Raw genomic sequence first — 25,591 nt, 5'->3', positions numbered from 1 at the left:
TATAATATGATCCAGTTCACTGAATCCAGGGTTGGCTTCTGTTGCCTATCTCCTTCCAGCTCTCTCATGGGGAGCTGGCAAAGCCCATCCTGCCATTCCTCCTTTGGCTGCCTAGCTCCCCTGCTCACAGACTGTCCTTCTGCCTTTGCCCTGGTGTAACACAACTGTCTGAAGGACACCATGGGAAACAAAGATGTTGGTAACTTAAATTCTCATTGACTCTGTGATGTGTTTAACATGCAGCCACCATGGTTTGTAAAGTCTCCCAGGGCAAAATTGCTTCTGCTCTCAAAAGACTTCACATTTGACTTTAAATTCCAAGTGGGCTGTTCTTTCTGTCTGCCTCCTGAAAGGGGCAAGCACATCTTGGAGTCAATGCAACAATCAGTGCAAAACTAGTGGAGGGGGAAAAAAATTCACTGTGTGTTCTTTCTGATTAATTTTGAAAATCTCTTACTAAGAAACTTCTTTAGCAACCTCCCTTTCAGAAAATCAGCAGGCACTGTAAGCTGAGTGAACAAAACAATGACCTCCAAGCTCCTGCTAAGTGAGAAAATAACCATTTTTCCCCCTCCCATTTTGTTAATAGAGTCATCCAGGAAGCACACAGCTTGAAAGTGATGTGACAAGCCCCTATCTGATACTGATTCACATCCCAGCCCTCTCTAACAAGCCCGTGCCAGGAGCGTGTGTTCAGGCATTGCTGTTCTCACTTCCTTCCCAGTCTGCTTTCAGCTGATGCTCTGTGCAGGCTGAATGGCCACAGACACAAGCTGTCTATCTCCCAGCTGCTCGCAGCCTAGCTTGCCTGATGAAAACTACCCCAGTTAAGTGGGTTGTCTGGGAGCAGCTTGTCACTGCCACATGTATAGCATCAGGGGAAAAAAAAAAAAGTGTCAAACCAGCCATCCCTTTTTTGGAAAAAGCCAATGCTGCTTATAGCTCTCACTCCCACTTCTCCCAGCAGGAAAGCAAGGCGGCTTCCCCAGACCTTTTCCAGCAGTGCTCTTTGTGTGGAAGTTACCTTTCTGCCTGTTCGTGTTTAAAAATATCAAAGAGCAAAAGGTAACCCTGCATGGCATGTAAACATGCCACTGTGAGCTTTGAGGCCATGCTTTGTACCACTCTTAGCCCAAGTGTTTGTTCTGTGATACAGGTGAATAAAATGGTCATGTGCCTTGAAAGCACAAGGGAAGAAAAGCATCTTTTTCACTTACAGATGCTCCTTCACACACCACACACTTCTCCACTTACACATTCCAAAGCATTTAAGAAATATTAATTCTGCAGCAGAAAAACCTCTAAGGTATAACTACTGTCATTCTAGAGAGGAGTAGCAACATGTCAAAGCTAAGTGCTCTGTTTCTTATGCAGGATCCTGGAAAGAAATTTAACATGTTGCTTTTTAAAAACAAAATAAACCAAAGAAAATCCCCAAACCCCACACTTTGTCAAGGAAATGCAGCTTGGATGCCAAAAGTCAAACCAACATCAGGTTATGGATGCTGGGATTGTCAAAGTTCACTTTGCACAAGTGCTTATCTGCACTTGCAAGCAGCACAGACACCATCTTAAGCGACTGTCCTAATCTTCAGGTACTAGCTTAGAAAATGCTGGATTTATGGGTAAAAAGATAAACTTTGCTTCCTTTAGACTCCCACTGTGCAACATATATACCCACCCACATTCATTTAAACATGGAACAATCTGTCACATTTGCCCATTATGGTTATAAAGCAGGGCTCCGAACCCATCCCGGTGGATACCTTTCTGAGTCTGGCCACAAAAACCACATCACGTTGTGTCTCTTCCCAGTGTGTGAAGATCTCCAAGACAGCTGGGCCACCAGCACAGGAATCTTTCAGGAAATACACCTTCCTCCTGTCTCCTTCCTTAAGCTCTCTGTTTGGGTATGCTCCTACTTTTGTTTATGCAGGAGAGGGATACTTGTGAAACGTAATTAACGACTGAAGAAGATGATGTTTCTGTTTGGGAGTGTGTTCTCTGCCCCGGGCTCCAGCTGTGTGACAGCAGCTCAAACACGGTAATTAAAATGAGCTGAATGCATGGCCAGATTAATGAATGCTGAAATTACACTGGGAATACACTCAGCTCTTCCCAGAGAGATGGATGAAAGGGTGCAAAGGCAGCATGGCCACAAGCACACTGTTTCCAGAAAGCTTTTTGAAACTTTGAATGAGAGACAGCAAAATGCTCGGCTAACGCAGCAATAGAAAGACCAGTCACAGGATTAGGGTGACCTTTTGTAACCAGGGCATTCAAAGGTAAACTGAAGAGCAATGCCAGTGTGTTATGTATTTGCATCAGTCCTTGGGAAAGAGCCAGAGGACTGTAAAGGGAACTTAAGAGGATCTAAGCTCTCCTCTAACCCGTAATACCATAAAAGCCCACTAGAAATAGAAAGACAAGACCTAAGGAAACGCCGAGACTTTTTTATGGAAACAGGGCTAAGCACTGCCACGCTCTGTGAGAAAATATTAAGCCAGTTTCATATCCCTCAGCGAACACTCACGTTCAAGATTTTCTTCACAATCACAGCCTAAAAACCATGCCCGGAACGTCCCAAAAGAGCACCTTTGCCTTCCCCAACACCTTGCCGCCGCCGGCAGATGAGCGGGGTCAGGACCCGCTCCTGTGAGCGCGGCTCTCCAGCCCCGCAGCCCTGGAGCTGCGGTCGGCCACGTCCCCGCTCGGCAGCGCCCCTTTCCTTCCTTCCTTCCCCCGCGGGCTCGGGCCCCGCGCCCCTCCGGGAGCCCGGCCGGGTACCTGTTGCTGCCGGCGGTGCTGCCGCGGCTCACAGCCCGCTCCGGGACGCCGCTCGCCCGCCGCCGCCCAGCGCTCCTCGGGCACCGCGGTGCCCCATCCCGGGCGGCAGCGCCCGAAGCTGGAAAACTAATAAATAGGGAATAAAAATTTCTAAAAAAAACAAGATAAAATTAAAGTTTTCAAATGAAATAAAAAAAAATTAAAAACGAGGAGAAGAGAGAACAGCTCTCCCGACGCCGCACACCGCCGCTCTGGCAGCGAGCGAAGCCGCTGCCGGCTTTTCCTTGCGGAGCTGCGGGAGGCAGGCGGAGGCGGAGGAGGGGGCGGGCAGCGGCCGCGCAGCAGCACCGCCTCCGCCTCCACCCCGCGGGCAGTGCGGGGGTGCGGAGCCCCCCAGGCTCGGCCCCGCGGGATGCGGCGGAGCCGGCACTGCCGGTGCCTCCGTACCTTTCTGGGAGAGGCGGCGGTGCGGCTCTTCCGTTTTTTCATTCGACGTGTCTGGCCCCTCAGGCCGTTTGTCCCAAAGGCGGAACATCTGCAAAATCCCTCTGACCCTTCCCGCCTGGAATGGGGCAGGGAACGGGCTGCCTCCGCTTGCCTTCCCCGCGGCCGGTGGACCGCTCGCTGCAGCCTCCGTTGCCTTCAGCAGTGTGTATGAAAGCTCTAAATTTGGATATTGGGCGGGCTGAAGACAGCAGTTAAAGGCGAATATAAATGAAAGAACATTGCAATGAATGGACCTTGAGTTTCTTCCTTTAAGCATCTTTTCTGTTACCCCAAGAAAAAAAAAATGGCAGGACTACCGTATTCTCCCAGAGACCCTGAGGTATTTTCTTCAAATTTAGTCTTCCTTCAAAAATGTATAGTCCTATTTACTATCAATATATCTCTCTAGAGAGATGTGGATTTTGCATATATTTATTGCTACCCTTAGGACTTCTTCATGTCTCTTCTGTGACTTTTTTAAATACTGGACTTTACATCAGGCAACAGAAATACCAAACACACGTTGTATTTTCTATATGATTTGCTGTTCCTCTGCCAGCATTTAAAGCTTCAACAAGTTCTCCCTTGTGCCTCTTAAACAGCTGCAAGTGCTTCTTTTTTGGGGGGGAGGGAGGGACGGGGAGTGAGGGGCAGAGGGAATCCCTGGCAAATCTATTGGCCAACCCAATCCCTAGGTTGGTAAATAGACACAATTTGGAAGGAGGCTTGAGAAGTCAATGCTGATACCCTCCCCATATCCCTGTATCTCTCCTCATTTGGGTCAGGATAGGTAGACTCACCACTTTGAATGCAAATGTTTTCATTGAGTACACTGACCTGTCACACAGAGGATGATGTTGCATGAAGAAATTAAGCAAATGGCAAGGAAGGCAGAGCTAGGTTTTTTTACAGAGCATTGTGCATGTAAAACAATCCCCCAAACTGTCCTTGAATAAAAAAATCCAAGCTGCCAATTCCAGATGACCTATCATCTTAAGTAATTTTCAGCAGGAATAATGAATATGAGTTATTTATACTGTATGCTGAAAATAAACCCTGTAGACTTAGAAAGTAGAAATGAGACAAAATGACTCCAGATTTAGTAAAAGCACAGAAGCATGCTCTTCACACTGGTGTGCAGACCTCTGGGGCCTAGAGGCCGTTTCCAAGGTTTCTGAGTTCAGATGGGCTCTACAGCGATCACGGCTGTGGTATTTCCAGAGGCACCCGTTTCTCCACTAGAAAAAGTGTAGGGGCTGTTGCCAACACAGTGTCACTGCTGTAGCTCCAAGGCAAAATTTTAAGGGTGACCTTTTTACATCTCTGACTGAATCAACTATTCCCTATTTCATGTGTGTCACACAGGATGTGAACTCTGAGGCAAAGGCGGCTTTCTGGAAAAAGCAGCTGTGCACTTTGGGCTATGGAATGCCAGGGAAAGAGAAGAGGAAATATTTGTGGCAATGCTGAATGCTATAAATGTCTCATCATGCACACTTAATATGTGTTTGAGTCCATTTCAGCCTTTTAAGGGGTGGCAGCTCTCACTGTGGAAGCCTGGTTATCTGTTAAAGGTTTTCAGTGCCGTAGACTAATTGCAACATCTTACTTCAACCTGGATCCTCCTACAGTTCTGGTCAATTTTTACCAATTCCCTCTGGCCTTTTTGATCTTATCTTGCAGAAGATTTTTTGAACTTAAAGTTGCAGATACAAATTACCTCATTCATATTGCAACCTCCTCTTTCAAGGAAATATCCTCTATCCTATGGAAATGCATGTGATAGGGATGTATGAGCTGTTTCTCTTGGTTTCTCAATATAGTTTAGCATAGCAAATGCAGAAGGCTACTCTCCTCCTCCCCATCACACCAAGCCCTACACACAATCCCACTCCTCTGCCCCCAGTGCTTGTTGAAACAGCTGGGAGACTGAGTAGGTTTATGGATGCTCTAGATAAAATCTTTGCCCCACTTAGTCCTTCTGGACGTGTATTCATCCTGACACACATGCTTTTGAAAGGCTGGGACAGCCATTCCACGTGTGTCTTGTTTTGCTAATTCAGTGGAAATTGCCAGAGAGCTCTGTCTCCCTCCATCATCATGCAGGAACTGAAGCTGCCATTGTATTGTGGCTGTGATCATGCTACTATGCCTATAAATTATTCACGGTATTGCAGCGTAATCTTCTGTTATGTTAAAAATAGGTCATCATGAGTGTCCCCAGTGAAATTCTAAGTGACAACAGCTGATTTTAGCTTTGTCTCCAGAAAACAGTGACCTTTTCAAAGCAATAATTGACAATTATGGTATACTTCTGTCTCTGAGACAGCTCCAGTGCACCTTCACAAACATTAATTCTCAGCAGTGGTAACCCCACTTTATACTTGAGACAACTAAACCAGAGCTACTAAATTACCTGCTGAGCTTTGTGGAAGCACTTTGCTTTCTATTAGCCTTTGCTTCCAGGCCAAAGAGTAAATCAGGATTATCAGAGAAGAGATTATAGCCTGAGAATACCTAAATGCTCTGCTCCTCCCAGGCACTCAGAAAGCTTCTTGAAAGGGCTGAGCAGGATTTTCTGACTGATATGCATCAGTTACACATCCCTCTGGGGGGGGTGGATATCCTGAGAGGTACTTCACTTTTCCCATTGCCACACAGACTCCAGCCCACTGAATCCCCTGAATCAAGAGAGGAGGAGGCTTTCAGGTCCACTGCAGACTAGACAAACCTGGAAAGGGGGAGCATGGAGCATGACCCAGTAGTCTGGACAGAGGTCTGGGGGAAACTCTCTTTTCCCCATAAGATACTGTGTGGGAGGGCTCTGTGTGGACCCCCTGAAAAAGTGGGATATTGTTGAAATTTCCCTGCTTGCTGTGGGGATGTATGTCTGTTATGCAGATACAAAGACTTAGGCCTGGGTGATTTCATTCACCTGAAAGCAAGGACTGGTGGTGGGTGGCAATGCTCGGCAGACCATGCAGACAGTAGTTTGCATGGAGGTCTCTTGTTACATGTTTGGAGCAACAAGAGGCCAAAGGAGGTTGGGGGATGGTTGGGCAGACCACAGCTTTGAGCTTTGGGTGTCTGAGGTAGATCAGACCTGCCCTAGCCTTTAAGGAAGACAATTTATACTGTTTTTTCCTGATGTAACTTGTCTTTGTTGTGTTTCTGTGTAACTCATGGACATCCCACAGGACATCTCCAGCAGGTATCACAACCAGGGAAGTGTTCTGTGGGAGCACAGGGTGCAAACCTGACTGCTCTTACCTGGGGATCTTGGTCCAAAAATATAGGTAAATGATCATATTTGAGAGTGGGGAACATGGCAGATGCTGGAACCATCACTTGGGAAAGCTTTTAGGAGAGAGGTAAAAGACAAGATCCTGACCCCTGCCATGAGCAGTCTGGGCAAGATGTGAGCTTTAACATTCTGACCATATGCAAGTTTGCCATTACTCTTTCCAATTATACATATCAATGTGTTAGCCACACTTTCCTACTGCACCCTGCCCATGCTGCTCTTTGGATTGACTCCATTCCTTATAGCTTCTCTGTCCAGTTTGTTGCACATTCATTGTCATCCTGTAGCACTTCTTGCTCTCTTTCTAGAAGAATTTGATACCCACTTGTTTTTCTCTCCTCTAACCACTGTGCAATCATTTCCCCCCTTTTACTTCCCATCACTGTGTTGCTGCTCCACCCTCAAGTTCCTCATTTCTCATGATGGTGCTTTTGCAAGTCTTCCCACTTGCTGCTCTGGGGCACTTTATGGGGAAAAGTTACTAGTGCTGATCTTCTGCAGTGATTCAGGAACAAATTCCATTTGGGACTTCTGGCCAGATGCTCAGCACAGCTGGATCTTTGGGAATGACCCAAGCATAATGCAGTGGTTGTGTCCTGTGGCATGGTAGTCAGGACACACTTGGTATGTCAAGGAACAGCTATGGATACAGAGGGAGAGGGCCAGGGACAGAAAGGGGAGTCACCTTTAGCTTTTGATGTACCACAGAGATAACACTTTCCCTAGGTAATCCTTCTTTTATCTGTTCTTTGTCCCACTGGCTGCATTTGTGGTGGTCTGAGATAGCTGCCTTCAGATCAAGAACAGTTCCCTCAATGGCCTGTGCCTCTGGCAGCATTTGATGTTTGGGAGGTATATGCACAAGCATATACCCTACCTATCCTCACATATATAACTTAGGGGAGAAGCACAAAGGAGCCACAAACTGCATTTTTTTCCCCAGAACCCGTTTCAAAATCAGCACTGATGCCTCTTCTGGGCAGGTTTTGCATGGCAACGTTCATGCAGGGTTGGAGGGAGCAGCACATTCTAGTTTCTTAGACTGCTTAGCAACCAGGGCTGGCTGAGCCACTCTTACGTGCACACCAAGTGTGTGGATGGCGTGTCTAGTACTGCAGCTCTATCCTTATATTTCCCCTATCTCTTGTTTTTGAAAATCATTCCTTGTTTCCTAGTTAAGGCACTTGAAAAACTGCTGTAAACTAATTTTTGCTTTCCTGGACAGCTAGAAGTCAGCTACACTATGAGATGATCAAAGCTACTATAGGAGGGATGGGAGACTTGGAGAGACAGGTATGGCACTATCAGCCTGCTTTTTGGGAGCATAACTGCAGGACAGGGTCATCCATACTACTGGTAATGGGCTGGCTTGAAGTCCTGCTGCTGGACAGCCATGAAACCAGTTTGCCCAGAGGAGTGCAGGCAGTGGAACATATTGCTTTCCATGGGTCTGCAGCATGTGAGGTTCCTGCTCAGGGCTACCTGTCTCAGTACAACCAACATGCTTAAGATCAAGAAGACCCTGTTAGACCATTTCCAGGAATGGTTTCAGTTTTGTAGACAGAAAGTCAGTATGTTCCTAGGTTCCTTGCTGGGATCTCTTGAATCATTAGGTAATCTCTTGCCTCTTACTTGTTTATTGGCTCTCAAATGCCCAGACCAGTCTCCCTGCCACAACCTTCATGGTCTGTCATGACAGCAGGCTGAGATTCTGAATCTGTGTGGGGTTCTCTTAGGGACTGTGCCCATATCTTCCCTTGTTATCCAGCAGTAATGCCTGCTGCTGAAACTTGCCCCTGACGTCAGGACAGTTAAAATGTGGCCCCAGCCCATGTTCATATCCATACTCCCCTTGCACCCTCACCTGCATTTGAGAGGCAAATTTTGGGCAAACTCTAAAGCACAGAGGAGGAGAAAACCTTTCTTTATACATGCACAAGCACACTCTGATTCTCCTCCACCCCATGATGTGATGCAGACAACTGGCCTGGAAGGACCAAGGATCATGAAAGATTGTATTATATGGGGCAAGACACTATAGGACATGTTTGCAAACATCAAAGGTATCCTAAGTCCATGACCAAAAGAGCAAGTCAGGAGCATCCAGGACTTTGGCCTGCCTTGCTGTGACCCCCAGCAGCAGCATAGAGACAGGCCCTGCCTTCCTGCTGCTCTGTGAGCCCCACAGGTCATGGCAAGAAGGGGAAGAGCTGCAGGGATGATGAGCATGGTCTGGGGAAAATGATGGTCAGGTAGAAGAAGGCTGCAAAGGCTGGGGTGGAAGCAGGAAGCAAAGGAGCAAATACTGCCAGACGTTTAAAAATCTAGTTCCATGTATGAATTCTGCAGTGCCTCACACCTGTCTTCCTGCATGTCCCTAACAGGGCAGTTTCATAATAGAAACCCAGGAGGAGTCCTCAGGTGCAAAGGCTCCAAGCAATTTCTATCCTTAGCTACATTAGTGTAGCACCAGAGTTGCTTTGTAATCATTCCCAGATAAACTGCAGTATGGGTGACCCGTTGAGGTCCTTGGTGCAGAGACCATGCTCCTCTTTCCTTCTTGTGAGCCAAAATTCTTCACAGAGGACTGCAGCTTTGAGAAATTATTTTCATTTCTTCCCTGCCTCCAAGATACCACCACTTCCCTCTTTCCCTCCCCAGCGCATATTTCTGTGGCTTAAATATAGCAAATACAAAACAAGTGCAGCACACACAAAATGCCATTCGGGGGAGCGCAATGAACATGCTGCCTCTGTAATGTAATGAGCCCCAAGTGCATCTGCCAAATATTTGGACTGAGATTCCAAGGGAAAGAGGGTGGTCTGTAGCACAGAGAAGCTCCGACCAAACCCTCAGACCAGTGCCCCCAGGCATCTCTTACGGGTATACACGTTCCTTGTTGGTCCAGCCTGCCTTCACCTGGAGGTGATTGACCATTCATAGCAGTTATTTCCTCTAGGAAAGGTGAAGAGCAGCTTTGTGTGGGTGAATTTAAAATTCATAAATAATACGTAAAGCAAATAAGAAGTGTTTCTTTAGGGGTGTGTTCTGGCTTTGTGGCTGAGGTTAAATGACACCAGTGAAACCATGCCAGTTTTTGAACATCTGACCTGCGTACTATTTTCAGTGCAGTGATTTTTGAAGTGATTAATGACAACAACTTGGCACTACTCAGAGGCTGGTGTTGCTGATTAAGCTAACTCTTCCTTGGCTCACAACAGGCATCAGGAATAGACTGGGCAGGAAGCTCCCCAGAGTGACAGAAGAGGCAGAGCACATCAGGACCTCCCGAGGTGCCTGCGTTTCAATGGGGAATTTAGAAAAAAAAAGCTACTGACATCCAACTCCACAGCTGAGCTCAGCAGTGCTGGACTGCTCTACTCCTCCTGTGGCTTTCTTTTTCTTTGAGAATATTTTTGTATGAATTCTTTTCAACATTCCCACCCCTCTCAATAAAAAAAGCCTCCCTTGTTAAGTGTGTGCTGGGATTGCTAGTGTGGCACTCCTTGCATGTGTTTGTAGGAGGATCTCAGAGATGCTATCTGGTTTCAAATCTATCTACATCTACAACAGTATCTCTCTTCTCCAAAACCCTCAAGAAAAGGAAATCTGTTAGTTCAGTGTGAAGGCAGTGAACAGGACTCCAAAACTTACAGGAGCTCTCAGCTGGCAAACTGCACTTCTACACAGTCACAACCAACTGCTAAAAAGAGCACGGTGCCTTATAGACAATATCCATGTTCACAACAGAGCTCTTCCACTGCTCTGAGCTACCATGAAATGAGAAGGATGTGAACAAAGCTCCAGTTATGCCATGGAGCCTGAATGCTGGCCAGCCTTGTTAGCCGCTGGCATCTTAATCACAAATTTGAGAAAGCCATGGGGCTCATATGTGAACGTCTATAAGCTCATCTCCTTGAGGTCCTGCAGGAGTCCTTGAAAATTTAATGACCCTGTTAATGACATATATTGAATATATTCACAAGAGCTTTTAGCTGTCCTGCCAAACCCCTTGGAGAGGCTGTCCCTCTCTCCTGCCACAGGTGACTGTGACACCCCTCCAGGGAACCTCCTGGATGCCACTCAGCTGCTGCCATACCTGAACCATAGATGAACTCCTCGGGGAGTGAGGAGGGTTGGGGGCTTTTCACTCTGGTGTTACACAGCATGAAGAGAGGATCAGTTGCACAAAATCCCATCATTGCAGGTCACTTCCCCTAGGGCTGGGCACAGGGAGGGCAGGAAGGCAGGGCTGGCCTGGGGAACAGCCTGATGTGATGAAAGGGGAGCTTTTGCAAGCCCTTGTGTGCACTAGTATAGTCACCTCTGAGAGCTCTGTCTGAGTTTTTGGGGCAGTTTTGGGGTTTGCTTCCCAGGGTGGTCATTTCACCTGGGATTTTGGGCTCGAGCATTTATTTCACTGGACTATTTTGAGAGTCTTTTCTTTTTTGTGGAATGGGTTGTGGTTAGTTGTAGGCAGACTCACACAATGCCATGACATGGACAGTAAATCCAGGGCAGGGCTTTGGTTAGTGATGCTACAGGAGCAGCCTGGGTGTTGAGCTCCCCCTCCACGATGCATCAGAGCAGCACCAAGTGCAGGTAGTTTTCCCAGTGGGGCATAACTAAAAGCATCACTGTGCACTGGGGGAACCTAACCCAGGCCCATATGGGCATTACCTTAGCTACTGGATCCTGGCTGGAGGCAAAGCTCAAGTAAATATCACTTTAATGGTAAGCAGCTTCTGCAGGGCTTCCTCAGTGATGAGGACTCAAAGATGAGTCTACCCGACTCCTGCAGTGGATCTGCCTCCTGTTGTCCTGTGGGTGGGAATGCTGGGCTGTGGACCCCACAGGCATCAGCCACACCTGTGCCCACTGCTGCCAGGCTAGCACCAGGGGACTGCCATGGTCAGCAAAAGAACCCAGGTCTTCCAGCAGTGAAGGATCCCTATTTCCATGCCCTGAACTGGCAACTGGAGGGGCCTCTTGTTTCCACCCTTCCCCTCCTTTCTTCTCACACACACTCACTATTGACTAAGAGGAACATAAGGTAACCAGTTTGAGGAGCTAGAAAAATAAATCTCAGAGAAGGCTGGAATAGAGGTCATTCAAACTGCCCCAATTTGGGTGCAGCAAGATGTGTTTATCCACTCTGTTTATCTGTTCAGGCAAGGTCACAGTGGGCTTTTCCCCAAAATACCAGTTTCTTTTCTTACTCTCTATGGCTTCCTATCTTTCTACTTCACTTCTTGTCTTCCAACCTTTTAATCAACTATTAGAACTCAAGGTATCATTTCCAAGCTCTGCATCGCTGAACTTTCCAACTCCCAAACTACCTGCAATTAAACTAGAGCAAGACAATGCCAGCCCCCATTAAGTTATGCAGATTGAAGCCTTTTATGCTCAGGATTTCCATAGCAGTTTTGCTTCACCTGTTTTCCAGTTGCCAAAGACACAGGAATATCAGGGACTCTTTCACAGCATAAACCTCTGCTTCAAACCATTTCCCTGCTCCTGGATGCCAGATCAACAACACACTGCTTAAAATTCTATGTGGCCTGACAAGCCACCCCCACAAACAATGCTGAGATACAGGAGAAATCCTACTATTGGGAAATCTTCCCACCATCAACTTTTTAGGGCCTCTGTGACATTGTCAAGTGCTTGACTACTCTCTCCCTCTCTCTCCCCACCCCCCCATCCATACACTCAGACTGTTTTCACTCCTCGCCTTTTAACTCTGCACTTCCTGACCCGGTTGTTTTGTGCCTGTCACACCCATGGTACACCAACCACAAGGCTTTGGTTCAGCATCCAGGCAGGCGGAAGCTCATTTCACAGGCGGCTGAGCTGTGCCTCGAATTATTAAAGGGGTGAAGTTGTTTACGCCACCCACTCACATTAGCCAAGACACATTTATTTTGTGAATTTAATGATGGGACTGAGCGACAAAAAGCTCGTGTTTCTTGGAACTTGGTAGAGATGCTATGTAAAACCAGGAGGGGAAAATTGTGTGAAAAGAAAGGCAGCTTTGCTTCAGCCTTTGGTACGACACTTGTTTTGCAAGTTTAGAAGGCGCCCCAAGCACACCTGATCAGTGGTTTCTCTCTGGCTTGTACATACCTTCCTCTTTTCTCTGAGGGCTGGTTAAATGCCACTTGTTTATTTGACCTGGATTTTCCCCTCACTGTTCTTATTATTAGTGATCTAGAAATATCGTCAACAGATATGAACCAAAAAAGCTGCCTTCCAGAAAGGGAGAAGGAAGCACTAAAAAGATCAAAGGCCTTTAATTAGAAAATAGGGAGAGAACAAAGCAGAAACTGTCTCTCATTTAATTCTTTTTTTTTTTTTTTTTTTTTTTTTGGTGGGGGGCGGCTCATGGGCTCAAACTTTTTTGCTTCATATATGGAGTGTGATGCCCTGTTAAAAATAACCCTCCAGCTGCCCATGACAGCTGGAAGTCCCAGAGCACTGCGGGTGGGTCAGTGTGGGGGCGCCTGGGGTGCGGATCGGTGTCTCACACTGACTCCTCTGACCACAAAAACCTCTCTCCTCTGTCTGCATAACTGTGAGTCCGCCCATGGACCGCAACCAAAACGAAGCAGCTGCGAGAAGCAGGTGAGTGGAGCATTTAGTGTGAACAGTAATAACAAAAATGCTCCATAAGACAGCACCCTCTTTTCCTTGCCATCTTTGTCCTGCATGTTAAATAGGTCTGATCATGCTTTTGCAGAAAGGTGCTTCAATCTGAGTTTATAGGCCAAATATCTCACTACAATCCATCTATCTGGATGAAGCAGACACTGTTGCCTTGGTGATGGGACTTCTCATCCTCTGGGCTGGAGGGAGTACAGCACACATGTTCTTCAGGAATGTGAGATAAACCAAAAGGACAAGTAGGGCTGGTGGGACCTGTAAATGTTTTCAGGACACTGATCTGCAGTCTCCCAGCAGTCAGGAAGGAGAAGGTGCCATGCTTGATACATTGCAAGGCTGCTCATCCTTACAACAGCCTCCTGAAGTATTGGGAACTGTATGCTGGATAAAAAGTAGCCATGTCAAACTCATTGGGATGAAAACAGTGGAAAAACAGTACCTCTGTATATCTCTGAGGTAGGCATCTGCTGGAATACCATACTGATATGAACATTTAAGTATCCTTAGAAAACATAATTCTCTTAGAGTTACACCACTTTGATGTACTCTGTGGGGAGCAGTCATACCTGAGGTGTCTCACCAAAGCAGGGCTAGAGACAGCATGGAAAGAGAACTGGTCCCATGAGTCACAGACAACCTGTGACATGGATGGCCCTGTTTGACAAGCCACTGTAGTTGTATGTCCAAGAAAAGCAGTGTCCAGTATTGCTTCAGGGAAAGAGAAAAATTGCTGAATTGTTGCTGAATACAGAGTCTCAACTATAAGTTAACATCCGAGGCTTTATCCTCAGTTTTCTCTAACATTTCTAACCTCACTATGTGCAGGCAGTGCATATAACCATGTACAGCAGCTACCTTACATTTCAGCTAAGCCTCAAAGCTGGTCCCAAACCCCAGAGCTAAAGCTCTTTTCTCTCTTATAAAATACAGGCAGGCTTTACCAGGATGTTAAAGGTATCTGGTGCATTTTTTAAACATTTGATACAGTTACTGTTCTCACAGGAGCCTTGATGGGCAGCAGTACTGGAATGTATCTGTATGCCAAAAGGAGCATGTCAGTCCTGGGCAAGGAAAGGGCCCTGTGACTCTGTGCAGTGCACCATCTAAAATGGGGCTCTGGTCTACTGAACTGTAGCACACACTTAATGAATGTAATGAAAAAGACAGCACTGGTTTCCCCCACCCCATTTTTTGGAAACACTGATGGGATTTTGTGTGGGCTTTGACCTGAGAGGGAGGTTATGGTTACCCCATGTACAACCAGAGGACATATACAGGAAGTGGGAAGTGGAGGTGTGAGGAGAGGTCAGTAAAGAGCAGCTGCATGAAAAGATGTGCAATAAATCACAGCTTAATTTCTACTTTTCCTTTGCATTCTCAGTTTTGATAGAGTGGTCAATGCTAACAAAATATTTGGACCTAATTCTCGAAGGAACTCCAAGCAATTTTGCCAACAACACTAAATTGAGAGGTGCTGTTGACTCCATCAAGGGCAGACAGGTCCTGCAGAGAGATCCCGACAAATTAGAGGACTGGGCAATCACCAGCTATAAGAAGTTCAACAAGGGCAAGTGCTGGATTCTGGACCTTGGATGGGGCAGCCCTGGTTGTGTGCATAGACTAGAGAATGAGAGGCTGGAGAGAAGCACTGTGGAAAGGGACCTGGCTGATGGCAAGTTGAATCTGAGCAGTGCCCTGGCAGCCAGGAGGGCCAAGCCTATCCTGGGGTGCATCAGTCACAGCATCGCCAGCCAGGCAAGGGAGGGGATTGTCCTGCTCTGCTCTGCTCTGCTCTGCTCTGCTCTGCTCTGGAGCAGCCTCAGCTCGAGTGCTGGGGGCAGTTTTGGGTGCTACAATATAAAAATGACATTAAGCCATTAGAGAGCATCCAAAGGAGGGCAATGAAGATGGTGAAGGGCCTTGAGGGGAAGCCGTATGAGGAGAAGCTGAGATCACTTGGTCTGTTCAGCCTGGAGAAGAGGAGACTGAAGGGAGACCTCATTGCTGTTACAACTTCCTTGTGAGGGGAAGAGGAGGGGCAGGCACTGATCTCCTGTCTGTGGTGACCAGTGACAGGACCCAAGGAAACTGCATGAAGTTGAGTCAGGTGAGGTTTAGGCAGGATATCAGGAAAAGGTTCTTCACCCAGAGGGGGGTTGGGCAGTGGAACAGGCTCCCCAGGGAAGTGGTCACAGCACCAGCCTGACAGGGCTCAAGAAGCATTTGAACAATACTCTTGGGCACTTGAGTCATATCAAGGTATGACTCTTGGGGGTATCCTGTACAGGGCCAGGAGTTGGACTCGATGATCCTGATGGATCCCTTCCAACTCAGCATATCCTATAATTCTGTGATATGCTGAACATGTTTGCTGACTGCTTGCAAAATCTACTCATGGATGTGTCTGCTTGATCCAGGAGCTCCTGCTGTGCTGAGCCTCTGGTCCCAGTCAGAGGCTGTGCTGGTGTGGTGGCATCACACCTCCGTGTGAGCCCTCAGCTCTCCTCCCAGGGAAATCAGGGTCTGCCAGGAAAGCTGACTTGTGCTCAAATCTCCCTCAGTCTCTGGGCTTGGCTCCTCATCTTAGACAGAATCAGGGAAAATCCACACCATCACTGCAGGCTGCAGCGATGAGGGAAAGCCTAGTGCTAGTGGAAGGGATTTCTTTTTAATGAAATATAACTTCAGAATCTCAGGCACTTAGAGTCACTAAAAATTAAACAGCATTTTCCCCAAAGTGGGTGTTTTGACCTAACAAAATTGTAAAAGTAACTGAAGACACTTGCTTTGAGTTAACATAGTGAGTAGGGCTTAAAAGAAATAAAACCTATCACTCCCTGTGCTTTCAAAAGGCTAAAAGAATTTATTTTTGAAACTTTTCCACACTACAGCTGTGCCCTGTTCAACACTGATCACGTTGCAGAGGAGAGGGAGTTGTGCTTCACTAAGCCTAAGCACAGTTACTTGCAAAATCTCTGCAAAACCTCTGAAGGAGAGAGCACTATGTCAGCGCAAGGCTATTATTACAAAACTAGGGAAAGAGCTAACAAAGTTTATTTGAGGATGAACATTTCGAAGCTTTGAATACCTATTGCATTTTTGTGAGGATAGCTCTAACCTGTTTTGTCACACCCAGCTCTGCGACTTGCAATTTCAAGGTATAATAAGGAAAAACAATGCCTATTGAAGCATAAGTAAATGAAAATTATGGAATTATGAATTATGCTGAAGAAAGAAGTTTTCAACAAATGTTTTGGTTTGCATCTGGGAAGATATCAGTGCCATCTGATAGTCTATATCAATGGGAAAATATTTCCCCATTGATCTTTCCCAGGAGAGAATTTAAAACTGTAATTTTGATAAGAGTTATCCTAAGAACTTCTTGTTGATGTTTCAGTAAACTTGAAACACCAGAGGAATTCCAGGGAGCTGTAAGTTAATGTTGTGTCACTAATGATGTGATAGTCTGGCAGTGGTCTTGGCTCATCAAGGAATAGCTGATGTTGAAGTCATATAAGCAAAATTAAAGGAGATGATGTACAATCAGTGGCAATTATTAGGATTTTAGAGAAAATAATTGTATTGATAGTGTGCTCGGACTTTAGTAAGACATAGAACTTGGTACCACATGAGATCTTTACACACATAACCCAGCTGAGAAATCATCAAAGATGCCAGTTTCTAGAGAGGACATACAAAGATTGGTTCTTCCCCATGGGATTGAACTATTTTTATGTCAGTGACCTGAAAGGGAACTTTAAACATTAATTGACTGAGTATGCAGATGGCACAGTGTCTGGAGAAGTGGAAAACTTCTAGGCTACTTGAGGAAGTGAGGTGATTAATCTGGTTTTAGTATGGGCATACCTGGGAGCAAGGGAGATAAGCCATCCTGGCAGGATAGCATTGACTTTGTCCTGAGAAATTTGAGTCTGAAAGACTTGAGGATTAAAGAGAAAAATCTGAGAAGAGCAGACCCTCATGTGATGCTGCAACCTGAAAGGACTTCAGCAGAACATTGAAATGATTCTGATATATTACACATATACTTAAAAAGTATGAGTAAACATATCTTGTAACTTCTGGATTTGTCTCTGATCTAACCGTTTTGGAGCACTGGGCTCCATGCTGGTGTCCACATCTCTCCAAGGGACTGGTCTCAAAAACCATGAAAATGCTTAACAGATTAAAACTTTATAAGGAAACATTGATAACAGTCTGCTTGATAACAGTCTGCTTGGCAAAGGATGAGAGTGGTCTGAATATTGCCTGTAGATAGTTATATGAGATTTTTATATGCACAAGCAGTAGTGAGATCTTAGGTCTCCTGGACAGGAGGTAAACTAACTCCAAAAAAGTGTACAGATCAGTGCTAGAAGAAATAAAATATAGCTGTCTGTAACTGTGATGGTAGCTAAGCCTTGGGATGAGTTAAAAAGGTGGACAGAGATTTGCCATCATCACTTTCCAAATCAAGGTGGATGTGGAAAATAATAAAAAAATAGGTCATGCCCTCAGAGCTGAGGTCTGCACTGAGCTGGAAGTTCAGTGCCTGACAAGTGCCTCCATCTGGCCTGAAAATCTGTGTTTTGGCTGTGACTAAATTTTGGCTGGCGCCTGAGCCTGCAGCATGAGCCGGGCGGGGGCTGCCCTGTGACCCAAACGGGTCCTGCTCCTCCCCGCTCGGATCCCACCCAGCCCGAGGGAGTGCACTGGGTTGTCCAGGGTCAACAGCGCTCCAGAAATAGCAGCCAAAAAGTTAATGTTTCCTTGCTAACCCGTTCAAGAGAAAGGAGAGGGGACTGAAGGGGAAGTCTAGCACTGTGCCTGTGTTGTTTGGGCTCTCCAGATGGCAGTTTTGGGAGCCAACAATCCCTCTGTCTGAGAGAACAGCTGGGATACAACTGTTCCCAGTTACATGTAGGTGAGTTGAAGAAGATGTCACCAACTCATAGACTCATGGGACACCTCAGGTGGGGTGGGACCTCAGAAGATCATCTATTCCAACCTACTGCTCCAAGAAGGGTCATGGAGAGGTTTTTAAAATGTTCCTGCCTTTGAAAAGCAGAGCCTCCTCTAGCTGTTTCTGGATCCGCCCTGCCAGAAACAACTTAGCTGAGAGGCTGGAACAGATTTTTGAAGTGGTGTATCATTCCCTTCAGATAACACAATATATATGTCGACTAACTCCCCACATTTCTCTCCTTCCCTTCTATGTTTCTGATTAAGAACATGGGCTAAAGGTTTCAGAAACAGCAAAGAAGCTTAAAAACCCACGGGCTCTTCAGAGCACTTGCAAATGTCCATATCAAGTCAGAGCATGTGGATGATTATCCTGGGAAGCAGCATCCACTTGTGTTGAATGCAGGATGCAGCAAATGCAATGGGGTACTTTCAATGCCAGTTGATTTGCCCACTGGCATGAGGTGTTTCCTGGACTACCAGGATTTCTTCCACAATGCAAATGCAATGACTTCTCCTGTCAGCAAATTCATTGCCCTTCTGAGCCCAGACTGGGATACAGGGTGAGGAGTGGGGGCATAGAGACGTGAGAAATGTATTCGAGTACAGAGAGAACATCATTGAGACCGCTTTCTTTTCTGAGCTGATGCCTTTCACTGGGGCTCAGATAACTTGATTTGGCACTATTCACTGCTAAGTTTTCCATACCAACCGCAGCTGAGCTTTGTTTAAATGAGGCTTGCTGAAGCTGTGCTGAAAATGAGTTTAAAGGTTCACAGTCTTTGGAGTGGATCCAGGCAGCTCTTTGTGCCTTCAACTCCCTTAGAAACTGTGGAGGGCTGGGGGCCGGGAGAAGATTTGCATGAGCAAGTTCTCCCCCTGCCTCGAGTGCAAAGGGGAGCAGTGAGCAGCGGCAGAAATTGAACAGCATGGGCCAGATTCTTCCTCCTCCTCTGGGCCCTCTTATCTGTGTTTCTGCTATTTTGACTTGATAGCACTCAGTACACGTGTAAATGATGGCATAGGATGCAAGCAACAGGTATCAAGCAACAGGAGAAGCAGTTTTAGGGATAAGAAATTATGACACTGGCTTTGTACCTCAGGTTGTGGCAGTTGGAGAGGAGGACGCTAATTCTGCTCAGATAATTTAAGTAGCAAGTCACCCGTAACCCCTGTAAAGAGCCACTACCACTTTAAGATGCACCTGTGGTGTTGAATGCCCAATGTGCTACTTTGCACAGTGCAGCCACTGTAGAAAATACACTGGGTGTCCCCCCAGCTTTCTTCTGCAGTAACTTCCTTGAAGCTGCTGAACCAGTGTGAAAGTATTTTTATTGTATCTGTGATGCCTTTGTTCTCCGTTCTCTAAGGAGAAAAGAGTCTGGTCACCCTGTGACCTTGAAGCCCACAACTTCAGATTTACACAAGAAATGCCACCCAGGCTAGTAACCAGTCTCTAGTCTAAGTAGGAGAAGGATTAGTTTAATAAAAGATGACTTTACCTTCCCCAAAGGAATCATCTTCTTCTCCGAGTGCAGTCAAATCTTCTTGGGAGTGCTGCATCGTGGCAAGGACGCAGCTCAGGGCGCAGCCAGAGCCGAGTGCTTGAACCTGTTCCTGCGCTACAGCTCGACTGTTTCCTTTCACCAGTTTCCTAAATATTGTGGTGGTAACAGCTTCCGCTTCTGCATTTACGAAAACAATCTCATTCATAGAAATGACACCTCCTGTTTTTACAGTCAGCCTTTGAGATGCGCTTTAAGGTGGGGTGTCCTTACTGCTGAGAGAGAAGTTGATTTTGAGAGCAGAGGAGGCAGGACACGCTCGAAATGCACCCTGCCCTGTTGCTGAGTGCCATAACTGCGCAGCAGCGGCAGCCCTGTCAGCCCGGGGTGTTAAAAGTTTTGCATATGAATGGGAATGTTTTCTGGTGGCAGAGGTAGAGCCGGGGAACAACTCACCCTGCTAGGACTGCAGAGCAGCTCCTCCCTTTCACCCCAGGGACAGTGTGACAGGAAGAAACCCCCAGGCTCTCTCACTGTCATGTGTTCATGGAACTAATTTTTCTTTTAGCACGGTGGCAGTGACATCACTTTCTCACCCACACCGGGGTGGCCCATAGCAATAGACATGTGGACAAGCTGGAAAACTGTAGGTGATGGCAGTTGTCCCATGGGCAGATGCCTTGGCAGGGACATGATTCTAAGTTACACTCATCCGAATCACAGTCTGTGGTGCACTACCAAACCTAAGGACCTTCCTGATCAGGTGTACAACAGAACAACACCAAAGTAAAGCTTGCTGTCTGCCAACAATAGGCATATTGTTTGAATATCTCTGTCACTACTAATTCAGCATCATATTGGTCTGTCCTGTCACTGTGTTTCTTGAACTTCATAAAGCAAGTTGACTCCTTTGTGTCAGGTCCCTCAGTTTATGAGAGGACCTTACCTACAAACTAGTTTACTCTAAACTTGTACAAAAATACCTTTAGGTAGTGTCTGAGCCTTGCATAGTCCTGCTGTCCACTCAGGGATATTTCATATATATGTCTGTCCACTGTGGGGCCTAGCACAGGCAGTCCCCAATAGCTCTGCTATCAAAAGTTAGAATGTGATGACAGTAAACCTGAACTGAGCAGCAATTACTCAGTCTAGTAATTGCACGTGTCACCACACCCTTGGAAGCGAGACTCCCAGCACAGCACCGTGTTCACTGCAGCTTCCGGCAGATGAGTCACAGATATAATGAGCTCTTCTCTAGTTATTTTGTCGGTATTTTTTTAAAGCTCTCCCAGTGGGTGTTTGCAAGGCACTGCACAACTTGAACTAAAGCTGGGACTAGTCCATTTGAAGCACCTGATTTCACCCCAGCCCAGGCCATGTTCATTAGCAAATACTATGGCAGCACTTTGGTCACCATAGGAAGGTGAAAAGACCTGTCCCAGATCAGGCACAGTTTTCCTCTGGGTGCAGGGTCCCTGGAAAGAGGTGCTGCATCCCACCTGCTCATGCCTCCCCCTCGCTGTCACATCAGGTGTCTTGGTTGCACAACCTGTGAGTTGCCGCCTTGCTAGGGTTGGGAAGCTTTGTTCTCCTAGGTGGATGTGGTTGAAGCCAAGAGCATCCCAGGACTGGTTTTTAGTGGGGCATTGTGGTTTGCCTGCTGGGCTGTTCCTCTGCCACAGCAGCAAGATTCCTTAAGGAACTCCATTTCCAACAGGCCCCCCTCAAACCTGGCTTTGCTTTAAAATTACATTTGTTCAAATCCCCATAGACATGACAGCTTGGTCCAACAGGCAAGAGAAGAGAACTTGTTTCTGACCCTGCTGGACAGCCTTGGGGAAGGCACTCCTCCTTTCTAGATATCCTCCCTCAGTCTTTTTCTTGTTCTGCTTATTTGAAATTATTTTTTCAGGCAAGGACCATCTCTGATTAGATGGTACTCAACGAAAGCACCCCTGTGCCTCAGTACAGCTCTCCTGCCATGGTGCTGAGTAGATGCAGAAAGTGATGAAAAGAGAGAAACACCATTATTGGGTGATGAGGAGAAGCAGAGAAGAAGAGGGGATCAACGAGAGAGAGAGGGGTATGAAAAGAGGAATAGTAAGAGGCATGAAAGCTGCAGAAGAGAGGCATCAGTCTGGAGGGAAGGGATGCTGGCATAGGAGGCTGGGACCTCTCCAGGACTCCCAGGATCAGGGCTGGGAACCCCTGGGCTTGCATAGGCTGGTGGGGCCAGCATGTGAAATGACTTTGGGGGGTGAGGGGAAAGGAGAAGTGCTGAAAGAGAGACAGCCACAAGGTGTATCTTGTCTTAAAGCTTCCCGGTAAGACCTACTCCTCGCAATGGGCAGCCACTGCCCATGGTTTCCTTCATACAGCAGGAAGTGGTTGGCAGAAATCTTGAGAAATCTTGTAAAGTCAAAGGCTAAACTGCCCCAGGGTGATGTGGAGCCTGTCAGTCTCTGAGGACTGGGGCCAGAAGAGGCCTCTGCTCTGTTGAGGAAGGTTTTTGGGCTTGATTAGAATAAGTTGCAAGATGAATGACACTACAAATACAGATGTGAATACTCAAATCAGAAAGAGAGCCCAGCAGGAAGAATAACAGAGAAAATACTGCAGCACTAACTCTTCTGTGTTGTCCTGCAATTGGAGGTCCTTTGTAACTTGGGCATGGGAAGTTTTAGCCATTTGCTGCTTCCTTCAGAAATGTGAAGGAGCAAGCCACACTGTCCTGGATATTGTGGCAGCTCTCTTTTATGCTGCATTTCCCTAGGACTTAAAGCTATTTCCTTACCCACTGTTTTCAGTCAGCCTCTCCGGATGCCTGTTACCTTGACACCCCTTTTTTCTTTTATTTTCAGGAATTAAAAGGCATCAAAAGCTGTCCTCTCTCCCGAAAACAACTGTCACCAGAATTAACACACCAGTCGGGCTAGTGATGAATGGTAATGACTCAGCCACTGCTGCAGATGCACAAAGAGAAGTTGCTTTGATTCGTTCCCGTTTGCCACATCATCCCCTTGACAGCAGCCTCACCTGCTCTGCTCGCAGCATGCGATGTTCCTCCAGAGACCTGTTCTCCAGGAGAGCACAGTGCCCTTTCCCTTGAGACAGGCTAAATTAACACAGGCAAAAAACAAGGCACCTCACATGGATGCCCAGGTTCCCCTTCCCTCTGCTCCATCTTTGCCTTTAGGGCAGCAGGATTTTGCCCTGGCTGATTGTCTTTGCTGCTTACTGATCTCAACCATCAGCCTAACAAAGCGACCTCCTCCCTGCTTTGTTTTGTAGCATATCTGGGTTTTTTCCCTTCTATACCCACAGGAAGTATTTTTTTCCTCATACTTATTGAGTTGCTCTGAAACACAGTAAGTTCTTTTCACCTGTTGGTTTATAAAGACCCACTCCACACCAAAAATAAAAGCCCTCAATCAATTTTGCATCCACTGCAAAACTCTCATGTGCCTATTTTTCACGTAACCACATCTGATGCTGTTCTCAGAAAAAGCCACCACCCATTTTCTAAGAACCTGTCAACAAAAAGCAGGGGAGCCTGGGGAAATGTCAAAAACAAGGGTGGATCAAGCAAAAGGAGTCAACTTCTACAGCAGCTTCTTTAAATTACTCCAACCTTACTCTTCCCCTGCAACTTAGTTTATTAGGATTTTTGATCCAAAAAAAAGTCAAGTGTTCTGATGTTTTATCTCCAGATACAGGACTAAAACCCATTCCTAATGAAAAAGAAGTGTAAAAAATTGTGCCATTTAGACCTTTGGGGGATGTTTTAATTCAACCCTACCTTAAATTACCAATAATTCCACAAGCAGCAGAAGAGATGAGTTGGCCATTTTCTGTGTCTGAAACAGCTCTGCCCTATTCACATCTTCTCCTGTTCCAGCACTGGAAAGATTCTCAGGATACGGAAAGTTGAAGATCACAGGGGTAGTTACTCCCCTGCTTTGTTCTGAGGCTATTTTGGGAGTGAAAATTACATTTGATGGGATAATCTACATGAAAAAAAAAGGAGGGGAAGAATTGATGAAGGAAGGGCAGATGACTCTGAGGTGGAGATAGTATGAAAGGGAACGTAGAAAAAAGGTGCCTGACACTGGTCACTTTGGGAAAGTAAGTGTTAATATGCATTTGGAGTTTTGCTCTGGATATTGCTGCAGTGTCAGTCCTCCAGCAAAACGTGTTCCTCAGAAACCTGATAAATAGTGTTACAATAACTTGTCTAGTTGTAAACTCATTTGCAAGTTACAGGGGCTCCAGGGACTTAGATTATGATTAGACAGTCTGTGTCAGTGTCTGAGTGAGCTTAGTATAATTTTTTTCTTTCCAACTCTTGAAACTTTTTGCACTTTTTTTGCCAAAAAAATCTAAGCACTTTTTTTTTTTTTTTTTTTTTTTTTTTTTTTTTTTTTTTTTTTTTTTTTTTAAGTAGGGATATTCAGTTCCAGAGAAAACCTGGGAGAATTTCTCCCTTTTAGCATCCAGAAGACATGACTCACTGCACACAACTTCACAGACACTTAGAGCCCTGTGCACAAATCTTCACAAGGCTGTGAAATATACACCACACATTTCCGAGGGCTGAAAAAAGGGCTGGCTCCAGGAACCATTCATACAGCAGACAGGACAGTATTTCCTTAGGACTCCTGTAGTACAAGTACATTAGCCTTTTGCTCAATTCCCCAGCAGACACACACTGCAGTGAGCAGGAACCATGGCACACAGCCATGGTGTTGTTGGTGCTCTACTGGTGTCCATTCATGTTCCCCACCCTGCTGTCAGCAGAGAAACCATGGCATGCCCCAAAGGTGAGTGGCATTTGTGTACACTCAGGTGTGACACTGCAATCTACAACACCTAGCACATCCCACCAGCACATCAAAGGCGACTTTGGCTTCCTCCAAGACAGCGTTTTGTCATTCCAGTATCACTTGGCTTATTATCTTCTCATAGCAAAATATTATTTCAGTTCAAAGGGAGGAAGCAAACCATGCTGGATGAAACCCCTACAGAATGAATATAATCTTGAAAATTGTACTCAGTTAAGTAGTTCCCAAGTGGCTCATTATTAAAAGATAAGAAAATGGTCAAGCATGATTTTGCAGGGCTCGGCCTTGGATCTGGTATTATTCAATATATACTTTCATATCCTAGATGATATTTAATATCCCAGAATAGATATGATCACACTCATTACAATTGCAGATGCCAGGCTTCCCAGAACATACACTGGAGGACAGAATCAAAATTCAAACTTACAGTTACAAACTGGAGAAGCAGTCTGGAAACAATTGAATGCAAGAGAATGATCTGTGAAGTATTATGCTCCAGCAGGAATAATCCTTATAAATGCAGGCTGAGGGATGGCTACTTTAATAGCACGTTTTCAGAAAGAAGGCAGGAGACAGCAAATAGGGATTCAGCAACAGCACCCAAAACCAGCAGACAGCTTGCCATCAGGTGTGACCAAAGGCAGAGACACAAAGTATTCAGGCAGTGTTTGAAGTTAATAAGGCCTCTGCCAAGGCAGGACACCACTTTCGGGCATCTCAGTTCAAAGAAGATAGAGACTGTTGGGTGATGTTCCTGAGGGGAGCAACCAGACTGTTCTGAGGGTTAGGAAATGGGAAATTAAGGAAAAGATTGGAGAAACTGTAGCTACTTCATTTGAGGGAGAGCGAACAAATACAGGAGCTAAGAGCAGTACTCAAGCCCTCTTCTTCACCTTTGTTGTGAACAAGGTGTCATGAAGTGAGGCTGCAGAATGGATGAAGCAAATGAGGAGGCAGGTGAGGTAGCAAACAAGCAGAAAATAGGAAGAAGTAAGTTTGGGAAAACCACTTTCCAACAGCCAAGACAGTGAAGCAGCAAA

At 46.1% G+C, this 25,591-nt stretch overlaps 1 protein-coding gene across 1 annotated transcript in view; it reads right to left on the bottom strand.

Moving 5' to 3' along the window:
- Positions 1–19,741, bottom strand: part of RIPOR2 (RHO family interacting cell polarization regulator 2) — a 67,437-nt gene extending 47,696 nt beyond the window's left edge. Inside the window, exon 1 of the mRNA XM_053953770.1 lies at positions 19,705–19,741. The gene's annotated coding sequence lies outside the window, so the exon portion shown is untranslated. The remainder of the gene's footprint in view (positions 1–19,704) is intronic.
- Positions 19,742–25,591: the final 5,850 nt, after the last annotated feature.

The sequence above is a fragment of the Vidua chalybeata genome, chromosome 1, assembly GCF_026979565.1.
Source record: "Vidua chalybeata isolate OUT-0048 chromosome 1, bVidCha1 merged haplotype, whole genome shotgun sequence".
Lineage (NCBI taxonomy): Eukaryota > Metazoa > Chordata > Aves > Passeriformes > Viduidae > Vidua > Vidua chalybeata.
Note: the sequence above shows the minus strand (reverse complement) of the source record. Positions and strands in the feature narration are given on the sequence as shown.